Raw genomic sequence first — 10,061 nt, forward strand, 5'->3', positions numbered from 1 at the left:
ATCAGTTATTGCAAATAATACAGGCATTTATACAGTACAACTGATACAGCAATACAGGCAATACTACAAACCAAGCAATTGCACAATACAATACTGGGATATTTTAAGACGAGACAAATAAGACAATAGAGGACAGTAGTTATGATAAGAATAGAGAGAGAAGTGGGTTAATAGTTATTTAGGAGAGTGGCAAGAGCACAGGCAATAATTAGTCCGATGTTTCCGTTAGCAGTGCTTTAAACTGATTGTGGATAGTTTTTTTTTGTTACTGTCTCTGGAAAAGTGTTCCAGAGTTTGGCTATTTTGTGTGAGTAGCTGGAGACCTTAAGTAAGAGTTTGTTAGAAGATCCGAGAGATCTAAGATTATTACTAGGTTGGACTAGGTGGGAGATTGCAGGGCAGTCACCGGGGAGACTAAGGTTAGCTGATTAAGCGATAAAAGGTTGGGAAGCTCAAGCCAGTTTAACTCATTACAGCCAAGGACTTCACATGCCCCCGTTACCCCCTCTACTGCTCTCCTAGGCCAAATATGCCTCTTCATTATTTGATTAATAAATCCAAAACCATGCACACACACAAGGTATCAGAATATTTTATCTTGTGTGAGAGAACTGCACAGTGGTGAGATCTGTGAGCTTTATTGGTGGTATATTTAGCTATCTTGTTGTAGCATGACTCTAGGTTGTGGAGGTCCGATTTTTGAAGATTACTGAATATGAGAGAACCATACAGGAGGGTGGACAGTAGGTGTGTGAGAGCAGTGGCTAGCTTGGCATTGGGAGTTTGGTATGCTTTGGCCCTGTATAGGGTGCCTAGTTTAATGTGGACTTTTGTGATAGTTTGAGCAATATGTGTATCAAATTTGAGGTTTTCACCTATGGTAACACCTAAAAGTTTAGTGTGGTTTGTGAGAACTATCTTGGTTCAATCTGCTGTGGTGAGTAAGAAAAGGAGCTGGGGAGGAGTTTTTTTTTTTGTTACTGAAAACTATAATTTTAGTTTTTCTGGGATTTAAGATAAGTTGGTGTTGAGAGAGAGGTATGTTTCAATGTCCTGAAGAGATGATTGCATTTTTAGCTGGAATGTTTGGGGTGTGGGGGCGGAGCAGATAAGTGTAACATCATTGGCATACTGTACTATGGAGGCTTGTTGAGTAGCTGAACTAAAGTAATTTGTGAATATGATAAAGAGAAGAGGACCAAGTATAGATCCTTGGGGTAAGAGAATAGAGTTTTCGCATTTTGTAGCTTGCTGTCAATTGGAAAAATAGCTGTGGAACCAGGTTAGTGATGAAGGACTGAGGCCGTATGAAGACAGTTTACTGAGTAGTAGTTGGTGGGATACGGTGTCAAAGGCTTTGGACATATCAAGAAAGATGGAAGAAACAAGCTGAGATGATGGATGGTGTTAGTGAAGGTTAGGAGGGCAGTGCTGGCACTATGCTTAGGTCTAAAGCCGTGTTGGGTGCTGGACAGGAGGTTATTGTTAAGGAAGTAGTCAATGAGTTGGTTGTGGATACATTTTTTTAATATTTTTGCAGGGGAGGAAAGGATGGCTATGGGTCGACAGTTAGTTCTTTAGAGGATCCACCCTTTGAAGAGGGATACTATGCGAGATATTTGCCATAGAAGTGGAACATACTGTTCTTTAATAGACTGGTTAATCAAGATTAAAATGGGGAAAGCGATGAAGGGAGCGGTGAGTTTTAGGAACTCATTTGGGAGTTTGTCTGCAGCCGTGCGACCAGGTTTAAGCTTGGATAAGAGAGTCTTTATATAGTTAGTTTGTATTGGTGTGAAGGAGAAGGGGGTGTGAATATCTGCGGCAGGGTTGACTGGCTGTCTAGTACGGAGGTGACTGTGTTTATGAAGTGGGAGTTGAATTTAATTGAAATAGGGTCTGGGTTGTTTGTGGTGACAGGGGGAGGGGTAGAGGCACATCCAGGACTGGAATTATATACACCAAGAAACCTTGGACCATTTGGAACAAGAAGCAGTCGAAGAAGTGCAAAAACATAAAGAACAAAATCTAGAGACTTTTATTTATTTTTATTTTAACATTTGTTTACCGAGATAGACTGTCTGGGCAGTTTTTGCCCATTTTCAGCGGAGGTCTGGGGAGAAAAGCAACACAGAAAAATATTACAATATAATTCAAGACAGTGTGATGACATCAAAAAGGAGTAGGAATACAGCAAAAAGTAAGATAATAAGACAGACACAAAATTGCAAAATATTCCAGTAATCAAGACAGCAAACATTACAGGTTCAATATGTACAATTTTGAAAGGTAAAGAAAAGAAATATGGACATGGAAAAGAAAGGGAGATATGATATGGTGCAATATGTATGCAAAGAAGAAAGCTAAACTAATCAACACAAAATGATAGCCACAAAGATATTTGAAAAGAAATACAGACAAAAGCATCCAGATATGGAAAGATGCACAATAAAAAAATAAGATCACAAAGAGGGAACGTAGAACAGAAGATTAGTAAAGTAGAATTTAAAAAAATAGAAGATGAAGTTAGGGAATACTTGCAAAGTGAAGGATTTAGTCTAGAAAGTCTGATGGAGGTTATATCACAGAATGATGAAAAAAGTCCCTAAAGTAAGGAGAAACAGGAGGAGCAAGATACGTGAAGAAGAAATATGGACATGGGAAAGAAAAAGAGATTTAATATGGTGCAATATTTATGTAACGGAGAAAGCAAAACTAATCAATACAAAAAGAGTAGCATCAAACATATTTGAAGAGAAATACAGGCAAAAGCATCCAGACATGGAAACTTAAAAACAAAAAAAAAAATAAGAAAGCAAAGAAGAAAAGCAGGATAGAGGACTAGTAATGTTACACTACATCACTATAGCATTACACAGTTATTGCATGCGCCACTAAGCTTAACTGGAGAAGTTAAAGATACAGAAACTAAGGTTATGGATTACCTGCAAAGTGAAGGATTTAGTGTAGAAAATCTAACTCTGATAACATCACAGCAGGACAGAGAATGGATCTCCAAATTAAGAACAAACCAGTGGAGCAGGAAGCATCTGATCAGTTGCCACACGAAGACACTTTGGAGCCTTTCATAGGAAACCAGTACAACGTTCAGTTGAAGTTGCACAGCAAGAGAAGGAACAGGAAACTGTAGCAACTCTGTCACAGTCAGTGTTATGAAGTGACAGGCCAGTGAGCTCCCACAAAAGAACAACAGATAACAGGATGAAACTGAAGACAATGTGGCACAGGAAGATGCTCTGGAACTTTCTATAGAATGCCTGCAGGAAATGGAGAAAAAAGAACGTGCACTCAGTTTAGATGAAAATGATGCCTGGTGTCAGAGCCATGGCCTCAAGCTCAATGCCAAAAAGTGCAGTGTCATCCCCTTTGGTAAAAACTCTGTACCCATGAACTACCACATAGGCAGCAATCTACTTAACACCGAATGTGTGATAAGAGACCTTAGGACCCAGGTGGACAGTAGTCTACCCTTTGATAGTCACATCACCACAGTAGTCAGGAAGTCCTTCTACGTGGCACACCTCATCATAAAAGGGTTCTCATCCAGGAAAAAAGAGGTCATTGTTCCCCTCTACTCGACACTCATTAGACCCATTATAGAGTACAATGCCCCTTTTGGAATGTACCTCACAAGATATCTGCAGCAGCTGGAAAGGCCACAGAAGTACCTCACAAAAAGGATTACTGGCCTCAAACAAATGCCCTACACTGACAGTCTCAAAAAACTCCAGTGTTAATCCATAGCATATCACCTACGCCGAGTTGATCTCTGCCTAACATATAAAGCTATGTCAAACCCAGATCTGTTGGACATGCTACACCTAAAGAAATCCCAATCCCTCTGAGCTACACACTCTAGGGACCTAAATCTTGTCACCACAATAAACAGGACATGCTGGAGGGATAGATTCCTGTCCCAGAGACTTCCCATACTCTGGTACAGGCTACCCATCTATGTCAAGCAAAGTTCTTCATTAGCACTCTTCAAGAAAAATCTTGATGAGTGGATGGGAAATACGAAATACACCCCAGGGATCACTTCTGTGTCTCTGCTCGACAGTGGCACAGGAAAATAACTTTCTTGGGTGGAGTAAGCCAGGGAACCTTGTTAGCTAGGCTTACATAGGCCCTTGGGCCAACAGCCTAGTACCTACCTATGAGAGTTGCTTGATTTAATAGAAATGGACAGACATATTAAGATCAATGAAAGAAATAGAAAGTCAATACAATCCAAAAAGAAGTTTGATAAAACTAATGAATACAATAATCAGGACTGTACACAGAGATTCATGTGATACAACAGAAGTAAATATGACATTACTGTGCAGCTAAATTACTAACAGATAAAGTCTTACCAGAAAAACATGGGATAGTAAGGGACAGGAAGAGGCGAAATCAAATGTCATCATGGAAATATTGAATAGAGAAAAGTATAAAACAATTAAGACAAGAAGTGTCACTGTCAGAAGAGTATAGAAGAGGGAATAGATCAACAAAAATACTCAAAGATAGACGTGATAAAAGCAATGCGCAATATCAGAACAGATCAAGATATATCGTGCACTATCGCAAATAATAAACAAAATATCAGCATAGGTGGAAAAACTTAGAAGATATGCAGATATATATATATATATATATATATATATATATACACACATATATATATATATATATATATATATATACACACACATATATATAAATAAAGAAAAAGTACAAAATAAGCAATTTATTGATGACCCAAAAATGTTTACAGAGAATTGGGAAACAGGGCAAAAGGAATTGAAACACCACCAAAAAAGGAAAAATAGATATATTTTGGAGTAATATTCATGAAGATCCTGTGGAACATAATAAAAATATTAAATGGACAGTAGTAGTAAAAGAAGGAATAAGAAGTTCAAATGTAAAGGATATGAAATGGGATGAAGTAATGGTCAGAGAGATTGAAACAAAGTTCAGAAAAGCTTGTAATTGGAAAAAAATTCCAGGCCCAGATGCAGTACCTAACTTCTGGCTAAAAGTATTAACATCTTTACATGAAGACTTAGCTATGAGTAAGAACTGTTTATATGTACATCCTGAACAGACATCAGTCTGGTTAACAACAGGAAAAACAATGCTACTACTTAAGAGTGAACTTGCACGCTATCCTATAAGCTACAGACCAATAACTTACCTTCCAATGACGTATAAACTATACATTGTAATTAACGACAACAGGAGTTAATAGTCATTTAGAAGAAAACTTGATCATGGCAATAGAACAAAAGGGTAATAAAAGAAGATCATATGGAACAAAGGATTATTTGCTGTTAAAGTCATAATGGGGAACTGTAAAAAGGGGGAGAATCTCAGTATGACTTGGACAGACTACAAAAAGCATTTGACAGTATCTCACATTCATGGATAAAAGTGTGTTTAAAAATGTATAAGATATACCCTACAGTAGCAGAAAGTATTCTAAGAACTAAACCAACACGGGAATTGAGAAAGGAGATTCTGACAATAACAATGACTGCAATTAGGGATACAGACAATACGCAAGAGGGGCTGGAATTTATTGGAGAAAACTGACAAAGGAATCAAGGTATTGGGAGCAAATAACTAGAGAGGTAAAGATGATAAAATGAGAAGAGGCCAAGAATTTATTTGGACTGTAGATTAGAGACTGCCTTCTCTGTCAGGGCTTGATATCGGAGTATAGGCAAAGAGAAAGAAATACGGGGGTTATAAACGAAAGCCCAGCACCGACAAGAGTTTTTAATGTCATCTAAAACAGAAGTTGCCATTAAAAACGTTGCATGATAACTACAAGAACCAATCAGAGGAGGTTAGAAAGAATTGGGGAGAGATACTGGATAAGGAATTCACAAAGAAACAATGGGAGGCTATATCTATACCTGCAATTATGCAACATAATCTAGAAGATTTAGGATTTTTGTCTGGAAATATTTACATAGATATTTTTATACCTCAAGCAGACTCCAGAGAATTTTTCCTCAGCTAGATAACAAATGTTGGAGGTGTGAGGGGGAAGAGGGGGGAATAGTTGGTACATGTTTTCTGTGAGAGAAGTGAGTTGGCAGACGTTGGGGATTTCCTGCGGGGTGTGTTGTCGGAGGTACTGGGTGGGCAGATTGTTCTGACTGGGGAAATGATTTTTCTGGGCTATGCTACAGAATCGGAATTGCTTAGACACAGTAAGGCCTTGCTGTGTCCAATAATGGTGGCTGCCAAAAACAGAATTACTAGAAAATGGAAATCAAAGTCTAAACCAACTACACTGGAAGCAGTAAATATAGTAACAGAGATAAAAGAACTGGAATTGACATCTTTAGAATAGGGTAGGAGCAAACTACATAGGAAAAAAATGGGAACTGTGGGAGCAATACTTACAAGGGAGAAATGAGGTTTAAAAGGCAGCAGGGCTTAAATGAGCTATGTAATATTTGAGGGAGAAAGATTGGGCAGATTATAAGTGATGTATAATGTTTGCAACTGGGAATGTGCCAGTATGAGTTGTGATGTAAAATGCTTGCAACTAGGATTATGCTGGTGTGGTTTGTTTTAATTTAAATAAATGTATGACTGCCTATGGAGTAAGTGATGGTTTAATAAAGATGTGCCTTGTTTAAAAAAAAGGCAGGAATTGAATAATTTATGTAATCTTGCTTAGGTTGTACGATATAGCAATATACATGAAGTACAATGTTTGTTATGTTAATACAGTTTGATTATTTTTATATGAATGTAAATTTGCCTATGTCACAAGTGATACTTTAATAAATGTGTTTGGGAAAAAATATACACCCTACACTGATAGACTACATTACAGTGACCATAAAACAATAGCAAACCACTTTGCAGTTAAGCCACGACAAAGGACAAATTAATATTTCATGGATAAAAATTCAAAGAGGAATATTCCAGGATGACTCTCTGTCACCGCTGCTCTTTTGTCTTGCCCTTAACCCATTAAACTGTCTATTTAACAGATTAGGTCAAGGCTACAATCTGGCTCCCAGAAAACAACAAAGTGCAAAGACTTCTCATCTACTTTTTGTAGATGATTTAAAACTGTACAGTTCATTAGATGAGGAAATGAAAGCACAACTCTAAGAAGTCAAAACTTTTTCAAATAACATAAGAATGCCATTTGCTCTTGATAAATGTGCAAAAGCAACCTTTAAAGCAGGAAAACTGCAGCACCAAGAAAACATCAGTTTGTTATGGAATGTGATATAAAAGAACTTGAGCAAGAGGGGGTGCATAAATATTTGGGAATTCATGAAGGATCAACACTAAAACATGAACAAATGTGAATAACATTTAGTATGGAATATTTTAGAAGACTAAAATTAATACTGAAAACAGCACTGACATCTAGGAACAAAGTCCAAGCTATCAAACAATTTGCTCTTCCTTTCCTAACTTACAGTTTTGGAGTGACTGACTGGTCTCAAAAGGTGTTGGATTGGTTGAACAGAAAAACAAGCATGCTTCATGCTCATCAGATTATTTATAAAAATCAGTGCATACCAAGATTATATGTTCCCCATTGTGAAGGACATACGGGTTTCTTCAAAACTGATTACATATACAGATCTGCAACCATGGGACTGCATGCATATCTGCTGATCTCACAAGACCAAAATGTAGTCAAAGTTTTGAAACATGAGGAAAAAGTGTAAGGTGACTAACCTGTTTAGCTTAGCAGAAGCAAACTGGTGTCAAGTGGGAATGAAAACCAAACCAGAAGTAAATAAAAATCAGGCAGCAACTGAATCTGCCAAAAACACAAAAGAAAGAATATAAGGTGAAGGATCAGATGAGAAAGCAAGAAACGTGGAAAATGCATAAATAAGTTGCAAGTATAGAAATCTCTTGGAACATCCTCATGTTGTTCAGGACTGAATGCAGGAATGGTTAAAGAGAGAGATAAATTTAAACCAAAAGACAAAAAGTTAATATTGGCGGCCCAAGATAGTGGACTATGTACAAAGTGGTTTACAAATTCAATTGAACATGTGGGAGAAAGAGACCAGTAGGTTTTTGTAAAACAGAACTGGAAGCAGTCGCACATCTTGTTGCTGGATGTGATATACTAATGCCAGAAGGACTGCATACTGAAAGGCAATCATGTGGCAAGAGTGTTACACTGGGGATTGTGCAAACATTATAATACTGAAGAAGCTGAAAAACATTGGAAACGTGAGCCACAAAGCATCATAGAAAATTATGAAGTTTATATCACATGGGATCATCCATTACCAACAGTTCAAATAACAGATGCAAGAAAACCAGATATAGTAGTCCATGACAAGAAATGAAACTGCTGCACTCAGTGACTACAGTGTCTTAAGTACAGAGAGACTCAAAGTCATAAAATATCAGGATTTGCAGACAGAAAAGAGAGCAGTGTGGAAGAAAGATATCCAGACACTTCCAGTAGTAGTAGGAGCAACAGGTCTTATAAAAAACATTTTACAATCATATGTTACTGATACATGCAACTCCATATGAAATGCAGGAGTAGTCACTACTGGGCACACTGTGGGTGCTGTGAAGAGCACCTCTTGCTAATATCAAAGATTGAAACAATGCTAATTTCATGAACTTTAATCATACTTTGAAATAGGATTGGAGTCCTTAGAAATGGTATCAGAAACCCAAAAGACTTGGAGAAATTAAAAAAAGAGACTATATAAGAATGAAGGATGTTCTAATTGGTTACCCAAGACAGTAGCTGATGCATTGAATTGACTACTAAATTATATTAAAGCAAACACTAGCTTAGATTTTTTTAAGAAAAACTTGGACACTTAATTATAGGAATGACTATCTTGGTATATTGGCAGCCTAAAGGAGCATTATTATCTGTGCCTGAAATATTTACACCTGTGTTTGTATGCATGCATAGAGCATGCAGCACAACTTATGCCTTTTCTACTTTTTATAGGTTCACAGGTAGGTACTAGGCTATCAGCGCAAGAGCCTAAATAAGCCAAGCCAACAAGTTTCCTTGACTTATGCCACCCAAGGAAGTTAATTTCCTGTGCCCCCTTCGAGCACAGCCACAGAAGTGATCCCTAGGGTGTATTTCCTATTTCCCATCCACTCATCAAGATTTTTCTTGAAGAGTGCTAATGAGGAACTTTGCTTGACATAGATGGGTAGCTTGTTCCAGAGTATAGAAAGTCTCTGGGACAGGAATTTATCCCTCCAGCATGTCCTGTTTATTGTGGTGACAAGGTTTAGGTCCCTAGAGCATGTAGCTTGGAGGGATTGGGATTTCTTTAGGTGCAGCATGTCCAACAGCTGTAGGTTTAACATAGCTTTATGTTAGGCAGAGATCTCCTCAGAGTAGGTGATATGCTACAGAGTAAAGTTGGAGTTTTTTGAGACGGTCAGTGTAGGGCATCTGTTTGAGGCCATTAATCCTCTTTGTGAGGTACTTCTGTGGCCCTTCCAGCTGCTGTAGATGTCTTGTGAGGTACATTCCAAAAGGGGCGTTGTACTCTATAATGGGTCTAATGAGTGCCGAGTAGAGGGGAACAATGAACTCTTTTTTCCCCTTTTGTGATGAGGTATTCCACATAGAAGGACTTCATGACTACTGTGGCAATGTGATTTATCAAAGGAGAGACTACTGTCCACCTGGGTCCCAAGGTTTCTTATCACACATTCGGTGTTAAGTAGACTGCCGTTTATGTGTTAGTTCATTGGTACAGAGTTTTTACCAAAGAGGATGACAATGTACTTTTTGGCATTGAGCTTGAGGCCATGCCTCTGACACCAAGCATCTGTCTCAGCGAGGCCCTTCTGTAGGATGTCCACATCATTTGGGGGCTTGACTATGGCTCCTAGTTTGCAGTCATCTGCGAACTTCATTAGCCAGAGGCCTTCTGTGTTAGCCTGTATTTCAAAGAAGTAGATACCAAACAGGAGAGGTCCCAGGGCTGAACCCTGTGGTACTCCACTTGTCACTGGTTTGAAGTCAGATTTGGAGTCTGCAACTTTTACAGTGTGGGTTC

At 38.2% G+C, this 10,061-nt stretch overlaps 1 protein-coding gene across 1 annotated transcript in view; it reads right to left on the reverse strand.

The window, feature by feature from the left end:
• Positions 1–10,061, reverse strand: part of FOXRED2 (FAD dependent oxidoreductase domain containing 2) — a 799,110-nt gene that overhangs the window by 92,817 nt on the left and 696,232 nt on the right. The gene's annotated exons all lie outside the window — the stretch shown is intronic.

This window comes from Protopterus annectens, chromosome 1.part1, assembly GCF_019279795.1.
Source record: "Protopterus annectens isolate FY-2018-M chromosome 1.part1, PAN1.0, whole genome shotgun sequence".
Lineage (NCBI taxonomy): Eukaryota > Metazoa > Chordata > Ceratodontiformes > Protopteridae > Protopterus > Protopterus annectens.